Below are 21,115 nucleotides of genomic sequence, written 5' to 3'. Positions count from 1 at the left end.
TGTTTAAAGATACATTTACTGAGTATTATCAATTAAAGGTTCAAGGCACAAGGCAAATTTCCATTAGATCAATGATAAAACGTTCTTTAGCCATTTTCAATTTTTAATTGGTCACTGTGGCGTATACGTAACATTTTTCTGGCTTATACAAATTTAAATTTTTTTTTAATGAAAGTAAAAAATGGTGATCATTTTCATATTTCAAAGAGCTTATAATTGTTTATAATTATTGTCATTTAAGTACTGAAATTTTGAAAAAAAAAGTGGGACAAGATGGTCTCATAAGCGCGCACATATGTAGGTTGCCTAGCGATATCCTGTCAAGGCGTAGGGTTGCCAAGCCTTAGAGTTTATTTTTTGTTGTAGATTTTTTACTTTTTTTATTTGTATGTGTGGCTTTCATATATTTATAATATCTATCGATTCCAATTTCAATTTTATTTCTATCACGTTTTGTTTAGAAAATAGATTTTTGCCCTTTTTCTAAATTCACCTTTGTTTACCCTACTCAAACTTCAAATTTTAAAAAATCCTGAAAATTAAAATTTTTAAATTAAATTTCTTATGACATTATATTTTTTTTATAACTCTTAGGCTTGCCATATAAGCAGGGTCGCGTATTCACAAATTTGCAAAAAATGAACTTTAAGGCCTGGCAACCCTATGCCTTGACAGGATATTGCTAGGCAACCCATGTGCAATTTATTTCCTTAGACACTAGCTTTCAGAAAATATAACTCTCAACTGGTATAACGATGAGGGTAGGTCGTCCTATGGCAGGATCTCCTACTATTTGTTTACCCTACTCAAACCTCAAATTTTAAAAGATCCTGAATACTAAAATTTTCAAATTAAATTGCATAATATTTTTTTAGGCTTGCTACATAAACAGGGTCGCGTAGTTAAAAAAAAACTGAAAATAAGAACTTTCAGGCTTGGCAACCTTATGCCTGGACAGGATATCGCTAGGCAACCCATATGCAATTTATCTCCTTAGACACTACCTTTCAGAAAATATAACTCTCAACTGGTATAACGATGAGGGTAGGTCTTCCAATGGCGGGATCTTAGACTATTATTGACGTTCAAAAATGTTTATCGCCAGAACGTTACAGAACAGGATTACAGGTAGACTTTGGTCAAAAAGTGTCTTTAGGATATTTGTGTAGCATAATATTTAAGTTTCAGCGAAACAAAGGCTTATTAGATTCAAAATTTGATCAACTGCAAAACATTTTATACGTTTTTTTAAATTTAATGTTTTTAACGGTCACTCTGGCGTATACGTAACATAATTTAAAAAAAAAAACACATTGCTAAGAAAATAACGAAAATGGTACAATTGTGCGCATTCTTGTGCTTAATGTTCAAAATCGTTAGAACTATATTAAATATTTTTTAATATTAATTTTCAACAAAAAAAAATCATAGAAAACTTAATTATTGGTGTGCCATTTTAAAAGAAGTTTAATTTAGCAAAAAAGTGAAGTAATCGCATTTTTCACGGAAACATTTTTTTTTTTTGTCATTCTAAACACAATTTGATTGGTTGGTGTATAATTCATTTGTGAGTAATTTCAACACAATATCACCAGTATAATTTGTAAAAATAAAAAGTAAAATTACCTTATCATTGAGCCATTAAAAAGTTCGGTAGATTGATTTAAATTGAAGTTATTGGTGGTGAAAGTTAACCTGCTCTAGAGGTTTAGTGAAATTTTTCGTATTTTTGTGTTTGTTTTGGTAAATTCTAAAGTAATACTTTGTAAAGAACGTATTAGCCTTTGAAATGAGTTGAAACAGTTCTTTTTAGTTAGGTAGGTTTTTAGACTTATTTTTTCATAAGTTTTTGTAAAATTTAGTGTTTCCTGAATCCAAACCTTGCCAAAAGTGAAATAAATTACTTTTACCGGTTATAATTTTAAAACAAAATAACCATTTTTTTAAAATTTAGTTTGAAAGAGCAATGTTTTCATTTTATAGCATGTTCATATCTACTCTTTTTCAGAATGAAGTATAGTATTAAAATCTTAAAAAAATTCCTGGGATAAAGAAATGAAATTGTGAAAAAAATGTGAAAAAATAATCTTCGACACGATTTGACTTATGAAATATGAACTGCCGCAATTGGACTTTAACCCTCTACTGCATACGAAGCCAAATATGGTTTTGTCTGTTTGTATGCACTTTTCTCTGTCACAAAAAAATGGTAAAGATTAAATACAATCCTGTTCTTTGTATTTCTGAGAACCCATAGAGATAGTTTTTTTTCGTGTGCCCGAAACAATATAAACCTGTATTTTATGATCACAGGTGAGCCGATCAGTCGTGTGCATTGAAATCGAAAGTTTAGAATAAATTCATACTTTAAGTGTTAATTGCTGCGTTTGTTTGGAAAGTAAATTGGAATTAAAAATTTATTTTTGATCGATTGTCTAATTGTGAATGCTATGAACCAATTTTTACTGAAAAAAAAATTATTGGCCTGGTCTTGCGAGGGAAAAAAGTACGGAAGCCATATTTGGCTTCGTATGCATTAAGGGGTTGTAAATCTACACATTTTGTTAAATTTTGTGTTGGAAAATTTTGTTTCTTTACATTGTTATTTTGCTTGGAAGCTATGTTTTATTTCAGAAATGGAGCCCCTTCGCCAGACATTTTTCTCATGTTAACCCCATTTCCAGGGGCGTAACCACAAAAATTTTAGGGGGAGGGGGGCTCACCTATAATATTTTTCAATCATTTTATTACTTTTTAGTTTTTGTAAGATCTGGGAGTGGGTGAAAATGTTGAAGCAAGACTTACTTCGACAGTGGAAAGAATGTGAACCAGAAGAAATATTTAAAACGGACAAAAACAAATTGCTTTTCTCGGTTCCATGTCTTAAAATGAGCCAAATTTCAATTAATTCTTAACCTTTTATAATGCAATGTATTTATTTTACTTTATTTTGTTTTTAAATGATAAATATTTATCTTTTGATATTTTTAATTGTATTCTTTACATAATCTGAATAAATAAAATTAGTAAAATTTCTTACCCCTTAATACTTACGAAGCCAAATTTGGCTTATAAACAAATTTTTTAAACAAATTAATTTAAAAAAATTTTTTTTATGAACCGTTTTGAAACAACCCAAATTTTTTCGTCCGCTAATATTAATTCATGCAGTAGAGGGTTTTAACATACTAAAACTCAATCTTTTATGTATAGGAAAAAAAAAGGGCACCATAAAATAAGATGATGCGCACATTAAATTTCACCGCACCTTAAAATAAGGTGATATCCGCTTAAAATAAGGTGATTCCACTTAAATTTAAACGTGGTATCTGCTTAATTTTATGTGGTTCCTTTTCTCCGTGTTTATGAGGACCTTTGAATAAGCTTAACCAGTAAACAAAAAGTTGTCGGTAAATATGTACCTATTGTTTCCTAGACAAAGACGAGGAAACTTTTTTTCAACACGTTATGAGTCTTATTCACTATCGTAGCTCTCCTTAATTCTAAACCTTTACCATACAGATTTTTATAAACTTGAAAGAAGTAATTAATGCTTTTGAAGCACAATTGTGCTGATTAAGATCAAAACCCGATATAATCACTTTTGCTAAACCAGAAAAAAAAACGTTTTTCTAAATTCTTCCAAAAGTTCCAAAAAGGCCAAGTTCCAATTCACCACAAATAGACTTTATGATACAGTAAAGATTATTAAACTATCTACTACCGGATTAATACAAGTGACAAACCTTTATTAAATCGGACAATCAAACGAAGAAATTAATGACAAAACAATTTCATTGATAAGATCAAGATGTGTGTATTTGTATTTGTCATTTAATTTTTTTTACTTTTACTAAAGAATGAACATGTTCATTTTGTTTCTTAAAATGCCATTATATTAAAAATATTGTCACTGCACATTTATACAAAACCACTTTAATGACAATATTTAATAAGATTTTCTAAATACGGTTTTATAAAGTAAAATGGTAAAATCCTCTCACACTATTTTCCTGATTTTTTATATTTTCCTCTACTTTTAAAATTTAGATAAAGCTTAAATAAATAATACCTGCTGTTTTAAAGTTGGAATAAATAAAATGCAAAACAAACGTATAATATATCAGTACCTACCTAATATTATATTTTTTTGTTGTATTTATTTTTTTACGAGCTAAACAGAAAATTTTCATGATAGGAATAAAAAAAAAAACAGATATTTCTATTGAAATGCACTTTACAATGAGCTTATCTAAAGCTAACTTTATTTTTTTTTCATAGAGCGAAATATATAATCCAATAATATGGTTAGCAGTTTTCACAAAGAAAAAATCCCTTTGTCTATTAAAAAAATCCTTTTCAACTGTATCCATTAAAAATTGCCAGTGCGTCCCTTTTAAAATCGATGCTTTTTCATAAATAAACTAAAAAATATTGTTTACCTCCCTTTAAAATATGAAAAAAAAACAAGCTATATATACAAATAATATTAAAAAACCGGAAATGATGGTAAATAAATAAATACACTAGAGACTAGAGAATAACAAATAAAAATGAATAAAAATGATAACAATTTCCATAACATAATATTTGACTAAAAATCTTTTGCCGCTTTAAAGGTTCGTTATTTACACTGCGTGTCGTTTGATTAAAACAGATAGCATAATTGAAGGGTCTTGAGTAAAAACAGCACAAGTCCATATGAGAATAACGCATTTTAAAATTTTGTTCTTCATAGAACTTAGTACTAAGTGAAGGCATGTTACTTATTTATTTTCTTAGCAAGGCTTAAATTTGATTTCTAAAAGTAAGGATGCCATCAGATAGGGCTCAGTAAATACTACAAGACCTCATCATTAGTTTATTTTGACAAAAAGTGGACATGTGCGGTTTTTCCTCTTGACCCTTTAGAAGCGAAAGTCTGAAACATTTTAGAAGAGCCCTAGAACACCGGGAACAAGTTCTGGATTTTTGAAATTCGAAAAAGGGGAGTCAGAAAAAGTTTAACATGATTTTCCCATATTGAATGAAATTTTGGCTTAAAATGCTTAGTTTTGAATATTTTTGAATGAATCTTTGGATTTGAATGATTTTGCACTTGGAACACTTTTAAATTTGCCAAAACGGGGTAGCATTTTTGTGAAATTTTTCATTCTAATAATCAATATTAAGAAGCGAAAGTCTGAAAGAGCCCTAGAACAACCTGGAACAAGTTTTGGATTTTTGGAATTCGAATTTTTTTTGTTATATTGTAAATATTTTTTTTTTTATTTTTTAAAGTTTCCAATTTTAAGTTTTTTGGTATGAAACTCTTAAAGTATTTTGTTCTTTTTCGTCGGCTACAGGTCTGATTTGAATATATATTTTTTACCTAGTAGACCTGTAGCCGACGAAAAAGAACAAAATATTTTAATAAAGAAAGGTCACGAAATAAGGAAGAATTTGAAACTCTTAAAGTGTTTTTAAAGTGTGAGTCGAATACGTTTTTTTTTTTCTTATGTTTTAACTGGAATTAATTTGAAGGGACTATACTATCGCAGTATTGTGTTTTAAGTTTTAATATTTGAAAAACTTTGGGGTTCAATAAGAACTTTTTTCTGATATCGTAAAAATTGTTTTGTTTTGCTCAAAAATCTAATTTTTTCAAAAATCTATATTTTTCATTAGTTTTTTTTTTTATAAAAGTTGGGAACACTTTGGTTTGTATAATAATACATATTTGTGTTTTTTTTTTGGATTTTCCGTTTTCGAATTTGGGGGGTGGTGGAGGTTTTTTTTTATAATTTTTGGGGGTTGAAATATCTTGGAAACATGTAATATTTTAATACGTTATAGAGATTTTTTTTTTTTTAATTTTTTAATCTTAAAATTTTCAAAAGGGGGACAAAATTGGAGCAAGAGTTTACTAAACCCTTTTTTTTTTAGTTTAAATGCCTAGTTGTTTATTTTTTTTTTTAAATGATTTTTGGTTTGACTTAAGAAATATTAATGTTCAACAGGGAACAACTTTTGGAATTTTATTTTTCAAAAAATGGGGGGCCTATGGAAATTTTTGCGAAAACATCACGATTTATTTTGAAAGTGCATTTTCAAGTTGTTACTCTTGCTGTAGAACACTGAAATTCACTCAAAATATGGTATGAATATTCGGTTTTAGAAAAAAAAAAAAATTGAAAAATAATATTTGGAAAAGTTTTTTTTTTTTTTTAGTTTTTTGAAAAAAAGCTTCGAAAGCAATATCTTTCAAAATACAAATTTTAGGACCTCAATTTCTTGGAACAATGTTAAGAACATTTTTATAAAGTTGAAACAAATATAAAAATTTAAAAAAATCGAAAAAAGGTGTGATAGAAATTTTTTGGTTTTGGCCCCTAACTTTCAAAATATTCAACTTAGAGGTCCAAAAATGTGGAACATAGTTTGGAATAACTTTTTAAACCCGGAACAAATTTTAAAAAGGGCGGCTAGGTCAAAAACGGCTTTTTGGCTCTAAAACCCTCATTTTAGAAAATTTTTCAAACAAAAATTTGGAACATTCCGGAAGAAATTGGGAACAACCTAAGAACAACCTGGAACAATTTTCAAAAATAACAATTTCAAAACAAAGGGGGGCTAACATAATACACACTCTGTTAAGTTTTCCTATAGGTTATAGAGTTTTCAAGTGTCCTTGCAAGTGTCCTGCAAGTATTATGTCGATGTCATCTTTGGGGTCTTTATAGCTGATATTATTTCTTGCACTATTGGTTGAACTGGTTATATAATGTTTTCACCATTAAGGTCATCACTGTGCAAAACATAATTTTTTGTAAGGGAAGGAACAATATTCAACAATATTTATAAGTTACTACAATCAAGTGACTTGGGGTGTAAATTCAGTAAAAAATAAAGTTGAATACATTAAATTCTAGTGGAAAACCCAATACTTCAACAGCATTCATTTTTTTGTTTGTTTTTTTTTTTTTTTTTTAATTTTTTGTAAACAAAAGGATGCAAAGCAAAGTGTATGTATATAAATGAATAGACAAAATTTCATTATTAGTAAAAATGGTTGTTTATTTAGCAAATAATGAAAATAGCTCCTGTGAGTAAGGCTTTAATATAATTGCTTCTGGTCTGTATTGTATACTCGTACATAGTCAAATTGTATATTTATATTGTTTTGAATTTCCAAAAAAGCTTTATATAGATGAGTATGAATATTTGGAGGAATTTTTTTTTAATATAATTCAAAATAATATTTACATATTTCGTCAGCATAATTGGATGTCTGGTTATGGTTAACAACATATGCAATTTTTTTTTTGTTATTCATGCTTTGCTCTTACTGATGGGTAAGGGTATTTTGTTGGATTAAAAGAAGGTTGATTCACAAAAAAAAGCAAAAAAAAAAAACAAACATAAAATGCTTATTTAATGAATTTCAGAACATGAATCTGCTGGAAGCAGATTTCTTTTTTGTGATGTGGTTCAGTTAGGTTATGGTTTAGTTGTGGTTTCGTTGAATTTTTTTTTTCGTGGAAATTTAATTGACCACAAATAATGTTTTTTTTTTGATATTTATTTTGTTTATTAAATTATAAAAACACAGAGTGAATTTTGATGTTTATTTTTATGTTCTACAGTGAGCATAATTATGTATACTTGCTAATTAAAATCATTACACTGCAGCCATTATCAAAAGCATGAAAAAATATGTATAGTTGGGAGATTTTTTTTTTTGATTTTTTTTTCAATAATGAATGAAAATATATTATTGCATAGAAAATTTAAGTCCATTTAACAAGTACTTCTATCTCAACTTGGCCCTGAACTTATTTTTTGCTTTTTTTCATGAGATCTGAAGGCTATTTTATTTTTAAATAACTATGCAAGATATTTACTAGAGAGGTTTACTTTTCTATAATAAAGTAAAAAAGTAAATAAAAGTAATAAATATTATACTAAATATGACATAGTTGTGAGAATGCCTTTAAAATTATGCATTTCTCATGTTGTTAATTACTTTTGTGAATTTTGGGCAGATTTCAAAGACGAAATATTGTTATAGTGAAATAAAATTATAAACAATCAAATAAATTTAAGAATTTATTTATAATAATAAAATAAAAAATAAAATAAATTTCCAAAATAACTTAACCCCTTTTAACCCAAGATCGTGAATTTTAAAATTAATAATGTCAAATGACTTACCTTTAATTATAATACTCGCAAAATACGCATTTTTTTAAAATTCAATATCTTCTTTATTTAGGTACTTAGTTATTTCGAAATTTACGGAGTAAAAAATAAGTTAAAATAATATAATTTTGTATATAAATGCAAAAATTCAAACAAAAAACTATCTAATATATATTTTTAGGCACTTTTCTACAAAAAAATCATAGTAGGATGAAACCCATTGGAAAAGGCGGTGAATATGATGAAAATTAAAGGAAAAATAAATTACGGACGAGCCGAGTTCGGGAAGTGGGTGGGTTGAGTTTTTAATGGTAAAAAATGGTATATCTCGATTTCCGGCAAAACTACAAGTCCTATAGAAAAAAGTTTTATGACAAAGTTGTAGGTAATAAAAAGATCTACAACTTTTGTATCAAAAATTTTTTCACATAACCTCAAAATTTATGTGAAAAATTAAATAAACCGAGTTTTTGGTTTTTTATTTTTATCTTTTACAAAAACAAAAATTTTTCTACGAAATTTGGTGAAAACTTACCTTATTATGCCCCAAATACACTATAATTTATTTGATTTAAAATATTTATTTGTTCACCTTATTTTGACTTAATACCAAAAAAACACCCTAATTTTCAATCGAAAATTCACGTGTCAAAATATCAGCTTTTTTCAAAAAGTCGGTGGGCATTTCGTTTGTTAAAATGTCTATTTTCTGATGGTGTAAAAAAAATTTACATTAGTATACTAAAGAACAGGCTTTAGTAAAATGCAAAAAATGAAAAAAGCTGGAATTCGAAAAATTTTTTTTATCATTGTTTACAATTTTGGCCTATTTATTCAAATTTATACTTTAATTACTCAAAAAACGTAGGATTTCATGTAATATTGATTAATGTTACGGTTTTTGAGTAATTTAAGTGTAAATTTTAATAAATAGTCTAAAATTTTAAATAATGATAAAAAATTTTTCGAATTCAAGCTTTTTGCTTTTAGCTAGAACATGTACTATGGTATACTAATGTAAATTTTTGTTTACACTGTTGGAAAGTAGAGATTTTAACGAACAAAATATCCACCGATTTTTTGAAAAAAGCTGATATTTTGACACGTGAATTTTCGATTGAAAATTAGGGTGTTTTTTTGGTATTAAGTCAAAAAAAATGTTAAAAAATAAATATTTTAAATTAAATAAATTACATTGTATTTGGGATATAATAAGGTAAGTTTTCACCAAATTTCGTAGAAAAATTTTTGTTTTTAAAAAAGATAAAAATAAAAAACCAAAAACTCGGTTTTTTTTAATTTTTCACATAAATATTGAGGTTATGTGAAAAAATTGTTGAAACAAAAGTTGTAGATCTTTTTATAACGTACAACTTTGTCATACAACTTTTTTCTATAGGACTTGTAGTTTTGCCGGAAATCGAGATATACCATTTTTTACCATTAAAAACTCAACCCACCCACTTCCCGAATTCGGCTCGCCCGTAATTTATTTTTCCTTTAATTTTCATCATATTCACCTCCTTTTCCAATGGGTTTCATTCTACTATGATTTTTTTTGGTTTCAAAAATTATCGACCCTGGTCTAAAAATCCAAAAATAAAACTCCATTGGTTTATCCAGAAAAACAATTTTTATGAATTTCTTAGTTTTTACACAAATTTTGCTTATTTCCAAAAAAGCCAAACGTTCAACATTAACTGCCAATTAAAAACTATTAGTGCTATTTATTAGACATATGGTGTACCTACTATTTCGATAAAACAATATTGAAGAGTTATGTTATAAGCTTCAAAAGAAAAAAGTCTGTACAGTGTACAGCTTTTGTGGGATCTTTGTTGGTTTGTAACAGAAATGTCACATGAGGCGACAAGGGGTTAAATTTAAATTCATGGTTTTGTTGGATACAAAAAAAGCGTGTGTGTACACATTTTACACGCGATTAAGGTTATACTTCTCACTCACAGGAATTATCTTAGTATTTTCATACAATAAAAAAAACTGTTTTTATGAGGACTAGATGGTGCTACTAACAAAACCCTTTGACTTTTCTTTTTGAAAAGTAAATGTTCTTTACCCAACGCCGCAAAAAAAGTATAACTTAAAAAACAACCCCAATAAAATTTGGCTATTTCAATTTAATGATCTTGAAAAGCGAATGTGTTAATCCTTCTTCTAGTTTTGTTAATGTCTATCGGGTGCTTCACTTTGAAAAAATTTACTTCTTAAAAAAAAAACTTATAAGAAAGTAACATAAAATCACGCGTGTATCTTTATTATTAGGTTTTTTAAATAGCCTTATAAAACAAAATGGCAATCAATTTTTTGCCAAGGAATATCATTAAAAACATATTTTTTAAACAATTGGCTATCGATCATCAAAGTCTATAAAATTAAGTAAAAATATTTTACAAAAAAAAAACCATTTTTTTTTTTTAATTTAAGTACGAAAAACTGCATTTTTTTTTAAATTTTGACAAAAATTTCTTGAATTTGTTCTTAAGGAGAAAATGACACACCTAATCTATTAAACTTTAAATAACATGAATTTTTTTATTATTTAAGGCAATTCATTCTTAATGATGACCCGAAGGTCTGTACCAATTATCAGCTTTTTGACTATTGACTATTTATGAATCGAAGATAGTAAGTTGAACTCGTATGACTAAAAATAAGAGTATTTGTCATAAAAAATAGTTTTGAAAAAGTTATTTTTTTTCAAATCCTTAGATTTCTGTAAAATTGTTCATTGTAAACGAAGTATTTATTTGGTAAAACTATTAGAAGAAAACTTTAATTTCTGCCAAAAAATTAATTTGATTTCAACGAAATCACAAAAAGCATTTTTTGTTTTTTTTTTTTTTTTAATAGGTAATTAATAATTTCGAAAAAGAATACCAGTTTTTTTTTGAAAAACGAAAAACTTTATTTACGTTTTTGAAATCAGCTATTGTATTTTCTTTGGAGTTCAAATTTTCTGTGTTCGAAAATGGAACTTTTTTTTCCGACAGAGGGCTCTCATGTCTACTAAAGATAAGTCGAGTATGCTGAACACGATGGCGTACTCAGTTTTTCTGGATTAGGTCAAATAAGAAAGATTTTTGCGTTTGAAATTTTGCACATGCCAAAAATGAGGGTATAAAATACCATATATTTTCCAATTTTAAATTTTTTATCGATGTAAAATGACGAAAAATCTATTTTTTGAAAAGTATTATTCGTAAAAGAAGTTATCGAAAAAAAATTTGTCGAATGACATTTGAAATCATTATTTTATGAAAAAAACGTCGATTTTTCTTCAATTTTTCTTGTATTTTTCGTTTTACTTAAATTAAAATGCAGCACTCGGTGGCAACGATTTGATCTTGTGTTTCGGGATAGAATATGGCTTTGTTTACAAATACGAATAGGCAGAACCTACCTACCTACCTACAATATTGGTTAAGCTTAAGAGTGAAAAAAAACTCAAATTTTTAGTTTATAAAATAAAAAAATTACAAAATGTTTAAGCCCTAGTTTGTTCACAGTCGATTATCTTTTAATCAAGGATTATTCCATACAAAAATCCTTGATGAAAAGATAATCGAGTGTGGACAAACCGGCCCTAAATGCAATACATATGTAGGGGAAGTGGGGGGCAAAATCGTTTTCTTACTATGTTGTATGACAAAAAAAAAAAAAAATTAAACTGGCAAAACTTGCAATATGAAAAAGGGGCTTTTGGTACGATCGGCCATGTCTGAAAGTATGAGCAAGTTTTATTGAAACTCCGAAAAAGTTACGGAAAGGAAACTTTTGTGATTTTTCAACAAATCATTATAGTTTATGTTAAAAGTAAGTTGCACTTTTAACAGTGAGATAGTTAAAGTTTTAAACTTATTCTTTTTTATAATGAAAGTTGGATATTCAAGAGTATTTTTTTGTGAAAGAGTGAATCCCAAAGGTTTGAACCTTAAGAAAAAAAATAGTTTTTGAACTTAAAAAAAAAATTAAATAAAAATATTGATACCATGCCTGATTTTGTAATTAAATATCTACATCTACATATGTATAATATTCCAGAGTACTAACACATAAAAGATGTGTACAAAAAATTTTTTGAATTTTCGTATAAATTTGTACCTTTATAGTTAAAACATTTAAGAAAAAGTGAAAAAAAAGTCGACGTTTTTTGCCATAAAATAATGATTTAAAATGTCATTAGACAGATTTTTTTCAAATAACTTCTTTTACGTATAATCCTTCCAAAAAATAGATGTTCCATTATTTTACATCGATCAAAATCAAAAATTTGGAAAATATATGGTGTTTTATACCCTCATTTTTGGCATGTGCAAACAAAATTTCAAACGCAAAAATCTTTCTTATTTGACCTAATCCAGAAAAACTGAGTACGCCAAAGTGTTCAGCATACTCGAATTATCTTTAGTAGACATGAGAGCCCTCTGTCGGTTTTTTGAACTATCACAGTGTTATTGTTAAAATTTTAGCATCTTAACCTGAAATGTAAGTATGTATGTGCGATTCATTTATTCATTTAAGCAGTTCCTCCGTGATGCTTGCCCTGCAGAAATGCTAATCAGTTTATCCTTTAGGCCAACTTCGGACTTGCTGCTAAATGTATACCTATTTAAATTTTTTAAATTTTATCCTTCAAAATAATTTTCCGATACGACAATTTTCAAACGAACAATAGGCAAGGATATTCAAAAACTCCCAAACAAATTTCTTTTTTATCCTCTTAATTTTTCCACTGGTGAAGTTAAGAGTTATATATTTTGAATTTCTATTAACTCTATTATTAACGATGTATTAGATACTACATCTATCATTACAAAATACAGATTTTTATCGCAGTTTATGAGAAAGTCAAAAATGCTTAAAAATCTAATTTAAACAAAAAAGTATATAAAAAGTAATTATTTTATCTTTAACATCGTAAAAGCTTCCCTCTGTTTTTTATTTTCTCATCAGAAACCATTGTTCCAAAAAAATGTCAATGAATTCATTAACATTCACACAATGTGTCGATGTCAATCAACCACAGAATTTCGTTTTCACGCCCTTCTCTTTAGATTAAAATATGTATGTATTCTCTCTTTCTTTTTGTTCTACAGCAAAAACAAAAAAAGAACATTAACATTAAACAACTTGCAGAAAGGCAATAAAGGAGAAAATCAACAAATTGGAATTCATCTAGGCGGGATGAACGACAATGTTGTATTCTTTCTGGAAAAAGAAAAATACATATAAAATAAAATAAAACAGGAAATAAAAGAGATTGAAATTCGCGATGGAGAAAATATATACTTTAAAATGGAATTTCCAATTCCGTTTGGATTACTTTCTACCATTTTCCTATCAGATGCGGATCTGGATTTTTTTTTAACGGGGGTCAAAATAAGTGAAATCAACTCAAGTTTTATTCACAACTGGGAGGAATTTTTTTCACTAGAAAATTGAGTTTTCGTTTTACCCAGTTTCTTAGGTTTTAATCTTGGACTAATATCAATAAATCTCATACAAAACGGTATCCTGGTATAAATTCTGCCCCCACTCTTTAAATCTTTTCGCATACGGCCTTGATTAAATTTCAGTATATTATGCTGGATCTGGAGTCTTTTATATTGTTTCTTGTCCACAGACACGCAAAACTTCATTCATACAACCACTGAAATAGCATATTGTATTCATGTCCTTCAACTTGAAGAGGTGAGATCCCTTAAACTATTTTCATCATCATCATTATTATCATCATGTGCAGCAGCAGCACACACAGAATTCGAAAGGAATATACAAAAATTCCAGAGTATTTTTTTTCTTGACAAGCGTCTACGATGCTGTCTCTTCTAGGTACGTCTAAGAATGAAAAGAATCTAAAGGACAAAAGCAATGAGCATGTGATGGTGGTAGTGAGTGAAATAAAATTCAATTTTTTCAAAAAGGTTAACATACCCCATTTCAGACATATACGAGTAGGTACCATCATTGCAATACAAAAGACAGCAGCTATCCTATACCTATGGTAATTTCATTTTGGGTACTTTTGAGTCGTTTGCACATAGCTTACCTGCTGCAACCTGCAACATCAACTACAATATTTGCAAATTGTTGCTCTTTGTCCTTGCAGTTGAAACTAAAGTCTATAAGCAGAATTAAGGGTTGCCAGAACTATTTTTTTTATTTTAACACGACGTTTATGGGGTTTAAGGAAACAAAGCAAAATAATAACAGAATACAATAATTCTTATTATCATAAAAATCTAAATTTATAAAAATTTTGAAACTGCGTTCTTAAGCACGCGAATAAGTGTACGTAATTGAGTGTATACGAAGGCAGCTATTAAGACAAGCATATACAAATCCGTGTTTCGCTAAATGCGCCATTTCGCAGTGTCGCAAAGTCGCCTTGTCGCAGTGTCGCAAAGTCGCCTTGTCGCCATGTTGCCTTGTCGTCTTGTCGTTTGTTGTCTTGTCACCATGTCGCCTTGTCGCTATAACGCCATGTCGCTTTGTCACCTCTTAGCCATGTTGTCATGTCGCCATGTCGCAAAGTCGCCTTGTCGCCATGCCGCCTTGTCGTCTTATCGCCATGTCGCCATGTCGCCTTGTTCCATAAAGAATGAAAGATAATATAAAATTCATTGTATTCATAAGAAATAGCGATCTACATCGTGACTTACAAATAGAAACGGTTACAGCAGTTGTTAAAAAATACGCTGTATCGCATAATCAGAGACTGCAAAGTCATACCAATTCTGAAATGGTGTCCGTCTTGAATACAAGAAACCATGTTCGGAGATTAAGAAGAACCAAGCCTCATAAGCTTATGGTCTAAAAAAACATGGGAAAGTATTAAAAGTTTAAACTTCCCCCAAAGTGATTTTACAAAGTTAAGAAAGAAAAATCTGATGTCGATCTCTCAAGATTGGTCCTGATAAAGAGGTGGTTTTAGTGGTTAAGAGTCCCACACTACTTGGTGTCGAATACTGCCAAGTGTCTTTTGAAGATTTCCTCCCGTCAAAAAAAAAAAATTGTATGTAGAATTTATTTTATAAGTAAAGAAAAGAAAGAAAAAATGTGAAAGGGATAGGTACCTAAAAACGTAGAGACTAAATTAACCACTTTCTTAATAAAATCAAAATTATTGTGTATTTTATAAAACTCAAACAACAAAAAAGGTTTGAAGAGGAAAAATAAATTAAAACGAAATAGAATATGAAAATAATTTATATTTTATAGGGAAGCTTGAGATAAGAATTAAAATAGCGTAAAAAAATAAAAGTTAGAAAAAATGTGATGAAATAAAATAAAATCAAATCTGCAGATTTTGATTTTGGCAGAAAATGGGACTTGAAATCCGTTCAGAATGTCAAGCTTGTTGGCAGTGGCGTACGTTGAGTCGCCGTCGCCCCGGGGCAATACTACATTTTGGGGCCCCTTTGATATTTGGGTGCCCCTTAGATACAAAAAAAAGTACGTATTCACCATAAATTTTTTTTGTGTGGATTATTTATTTTTAGTTTTATTTTAATGTTTAATATGCACTTTGCTATATTTACTTAAAATTAATTTTGGGGCCCCCAAAAATTAGATATTTAGAGGTCCCTAAAATAAATTTTTTTTAGCTTAAAATTGATAGTTCTTGGGGTCTCTGTTCTGAAGTAAAATGTACTCCTTTGATTTTCCATCATCGAACATAGTTTATTTCTTTTGGGGCCCCTGAAAAATTATTTTTTGGGCCTCAAAATTAAATAAAATAATTTTTTCGGAGCCAAGAATTAATAGGTGTTGGGGCCTCTGTTCTGAAGTAATATTCGGAATGCCACCAATAACGTAATGTTTTGTTTTGGGCCCTGATGTATTTATGTTGAATTGATATTTAATTTTCCATTTGATTGTTTTGAACCACTGAAGTAATAGCTTTTGAGGATCCTCAAATAATATTTGTCATGCCATCAGAAAATTTGATGAATATTTTTGGGCTCCTTAAAAAATAGATTTTGAGGCCCCCAAATTAATATTTGATTGCCTCTCAACTAACGGGGTTCCTGAAAAATTATTTTTTGGGATCCTTCAAATAATATTTTTAGAGCCCCGAAGTCATTTTTTTTGGGGGCTCTTAAGTAATATTTAGTAATCCATCAATAAATATAATTTAATTCAAAAAACATTTTTTTTTTAAATTAATTTTTTTTGACGCCCTGAAGTAAACGCTTTTGGGGGCCCTGGACTGAAGTTGTTTGCTTTTTTGGGCTCCATAATGTATTGACTTGAAGTAATATTTGGTATGAGATTAACAAAACTTTTTTTGCTTTTTTTGTATTATTTGTGGTTGCAAGGATTTTTCAAGAAATATTTTTGGGGGCCTTAAGATAAAATTATAATTTTTCTTTTAAAAAAGCAGTTTATTTTTTTGGGGCCCCTGGGGTAAATTTTTTTAAATCAATATATATTGATTTAAAAACAATGACATAATGTGTCTCCCTTGTATCCGAAATGATTCAAATACATTTTAATTTACTTCGTAACTCAATTTATGCTAACAGTTTCCTTCTCTACATTGTCTCCAGTGGGGGCCCTGGGGACGGTCGGGGGCCCCGGGGCGCCGCCCCGCTTGCCCCAAGGGAGTGTACGCCCCTGCTTGTTGGGAATTCCCTAAATAGGGGATCCCAAAAGTAATAATTTAAACAACATATATCTCAAATTCATACCATCTTCGATTAAATGCACTTCTTGTGAAATTTCGAAAAATTCCTACTTTGAAACAGTATTTTACTTCCCCTATTCATAATTGATTTTTGTTTTTACAAACGTTCACTAAAACATTGGTAAATAAGAATCAATTATTTAATTATTTATTTTGTTCGACATATCGCTACAAATTAGTTAGCAGTTTTAATGAAACTCAATTTCTTACTTTTATTTTAGAGCAACACCCTAAAAAATAAATTGTACATTTTGAAACTGGTTTATCATTTTTATAACTTGCCTAGTTATCACAAAACAAGGTTCTTCAGAGTAAAAAAAAAACAATAAAAACATAGGCTTTTACTAATTAAACTAATTTGTAGCGAAATCGCGAGCGAAATATTTTTTTTTATTTGTCAATTGTTCCTAATTGTCAATTACTATTTTGGGGATAGATTTGTAAAAAAACAAAAATAATTTATGAACAGGGGAAGCAAAATACTGTTTGAAAGTATTAGTTTTTAAAAATTTCACAAGAAGTGCATTTAATCGAAAACCGTAAACATTTAGGATAAAAAAGTTGCCAAATTTTAAAAGCCTATCAGAATATTTCATTTGAACTATTAATTTTGAGACACCCTATAGATGACAGTAAAAAAAAAAGATTTGCAAACATTTTTGGAAAACAATATTTTATACATTTTTGACCGTAAATCAAAATGGCGCAAATATGCGCAACATTTTATTTTTATTCCATAATTTTGAGTATTATGAGATTCTAAATCCATTCATAACTCGACATCGGCAGTCGTCGGCAAAGGAGAAATCTACAATTGAAAATTAAAGTTGGCCAAATTACTTCCCATTAATTGTTATTTTTTTTAAACAATCAATTTAAAGTGCATTCAAAAACAAATGACGGATTTATAAAGTAGAGATTCTAAACTTTTTATTGATATACAACACTAATAAGGGATCTTCACAAACTTCTGAGAAAACTAAGTTTAAACTGTTATATAAAATAGGACGAAAAAAATAAAAATTGAAATGTAAGGTTCGAGACTCATTTTAAGTACTTTATCCAAAATATATTAAAAACAATGTATGCTATCATAATTGCGCACATTTCTATTATGTTAAACAATCATTCCTTTTTTGAAATGATCACATTCGTTAAAACCAATTTTGAGATGGTTTTGGTCGTTTGGTCCCTTTGTGTGTCGCCATGTCGCCTTGTCGCCATGTCACCTTGTCGCCATGTTGCCTTGTCGCCATGTCGCATTGTCGCCTTGTCACCATGTCGCATTGTCGCCTTGTCGCCATGTTGCCATGTCGCCAGCTTCTTTTAAGTTTCCTGATTCATTTTTCCTGAGATAAAAACTCCAAAACTGCAAACTAAATCCTTCTTAAAGAAGAATGCCAAAGTTCTTTATAATTATCTTAACTCCTTTCATAAATAATTCTTTGCTACTCTCAAATTTTTTTGTGCAAACAAAGGATAACTTGGTTCCTCTTAAAACATTTGGGTTTTGATATTAGTTTCACCTTATCTCTCATCATAATGTCTCATTTCATCAAGTTCAATTTTTGTAAATAATAAAAATGAAGTCATTTGATTTTGTTTTTGTTTTTTTTTACGAAAATCAGATATGGCAGCTCTTGGAGCAATACATGTTGTGTACTCGAGAAGTCATGTCTGTACTATATACAGGATCCTCCCGAATTCTGTTCACTCAGTTTTGGTATATATTTTCAAGCAGTAAGCACGTAACTTGGTGTCATGTTGATGTGAAATGTGTTTCAACTTGGAAATACCATGCGAATGAGAATTTTGTTTTTTTTTTTTTTTTATAAAAATGTCCTTTCCTCCTTACTCTCTCTCTCAATACCCCACCAATATTCTGTGCTACCATATGGAAGAATTCAATTTACTTTTTTTTTGAGTGACTTCAAGAGAAGAAAAACACATTTTTTTTAGGTTAAAAAATTTAAATTAGTATAATTAAATTGAAAACCGGGAAACCGGTATTTTGAAAAACACAATTTGAAGCTCTACTATATTTAGGTTACTCCTGGGGCTGGTTGAATGCGTTGTTTTGTAAACAGTGCGGAATCGTAACTACCACAATTTGAAGGTTTTTTTTATTTTTTGCCAAAAGTACTCTCTTTAAATAAAGTCAAACAACTGAGTGCCAGTTGCCAGAAAATGCAAAGGGCTCTTTTGGGGTTGGGGAGGATTTTGGCAAAAACGAGAGAGGATAGCAAAAAAAAAAAAAACATCCCGAGATAAATTACACCACTTACCACTAACAAGCACAAGGATAGCCAAGAGTGGATGTGGATGGATAAGGATATGCTTACATAAATAGATGGATCCTACGGGTGGATTGATGGATGGATAAATAGCTTGTTTGGCTTGAAGCGAGGGCGAAGACGAGAAAACGAAAGCGAGAACGTGGCAATGGGGAAATATTTTTGTATATGTAGTAGGTACCTACTCCTGATGGCAGCCCCTAAGTAGTCGGTCGGTAGCACCTAATTGAATTTTTCGGTTTCTATGGTTCCTTGGAGTTTTTTTTTTTTTGTTGCTTTTTTTGGATGATTTTGCCTTTGTTCCATTGGTTTAATATTTGACAGACGGATGAAAGAGGAATTAGTCTATAATAAGATTGTTAAGCAAGTGGAATTAATTGCTTTCCCAGAAAAAGAAATCTAGAGACGAAGGGAGTGAGTAGGAAAAGGAATGGTTGTTTGGTAATAAGGCATCAGATAACTACTACGGTCTGTTGATAGCAGCTTTATGGCTATATAGGGATTAAAGATAATTTAATCAAATATTTACTCAACGAAAGTAAATATTTGCAAAAGCATGCGTTTGCAGAAAAGCTACTACAACAAGTTTACAACAGTCGTCGTCGTCGTCAAGGAAACTTATTTAAACCGCAGAACTAATTTGTTTGGTGGAGTTGAAATATTTTGTTTCTAGTTAAATCTGATGATTTGGTTTACTGATGCTTTCGAATGAAGTGATAGAAGAAGGTATAAGGATAAGTAGTTATATTTATTCAATTACGTGACAAGGTTTAATTTGCAGTTTTAATTAGATAGTATTTAAAATTTTGCACTTCATTTGGCACATGGAGGTATATTTTCATGGGGGGTACGATCATAATTTAGTAGGTATAGTTTTTTTATTTCAGGGATGAGACATCTGATTAATGTCCAGTGTGTCTATATATTGATTAATAATACCAACACAAAACCAGTTTCGTAAAACTGATAGAAATAATCTTAACTTTCTCGACAATGGTCATAGTTTTTTATGTAATAAATAACTATTTGTAAAAAGAAGGGGATTGAGACCACACTAGTTTTTTTTTCGAATATATAAAAAACAAATTCTAATGAAAACCGTTAATTTTTTTTTTTTTTTATTGTACTTTTTTTTGTTCTTAAACTTGGAACAAATTGTGACTTAATTGTCAAATGAACCGGATAACATTTCAATTCAGCTTCAATTTCATATACTTTTTTAAACATATGTTTAAATTTATTTTTCTCGAACTAAAAAAGATTTGTTTATAATATAGTGGAGTAACTAAAGCTCAAAAATTGGCAATATTAGGGAACCCGGATGAACAGCTTAGATTTTGATGATATTTTTTTTCAAACGTCGGTAATTAAAAATACTTTAAAGTCTATAAATTAAAAATTGCCGGTGTTGCCGTTTTGATTTTTTAAATTTAATTGAAGATTTTTGTGAACAAAAAGAAATTTTTTTCAAAAATTTTTCTTAAATTTCTTAAATTAATTGATGCCAAAAGATTGTCTAGGAAATTCAAGGAAAAAAATATATGGGAGTGAGGGACAATCTTCCATAGTTCAAGCGATAGATGCAATTTTCTTATTAATTGACTTCAAACACAAAAAAAAATATTTGAACACAACGGCAACACCTACAATATTCAAATATACATTTTTTAAAAGCTAGAAGCTTAGTCATGTATGTAAAATTAAAATTAAGTTAATTGAATGAACGGCTTTTGAAAGAATGGTAATTGAACTCAGATTTTTGAAAAAAAAATTATTGAAAAAATTTTAACATGTAGTTTTTAAACTTGGTCGTAATATAAAATGCATTTATTTTCAAATTTTTTTGGCCGCATTTATTATGATTTCAAATTATAAAAGGAAATGTCATTATGTATTACGGTTTATGAAAAAAATTAAAAAGTATTTCATT

This window comes from Episyrphus balteatus, chromosome 2 (assembly GCF_945859705.1).
Source record: "Episyrphus balteatus chromosome 2, idEpiBalt1.1, whole genome shotgun sequence".
Lineage (NCBI taxonomy): Eukaryota > Metazoa > Arthropoda > Insecta > Diptera > Syrphidae > Episyrphus > Episyrphus balteatus.
Note: the sequence above shows the minus strand (reverse complement) of the source record.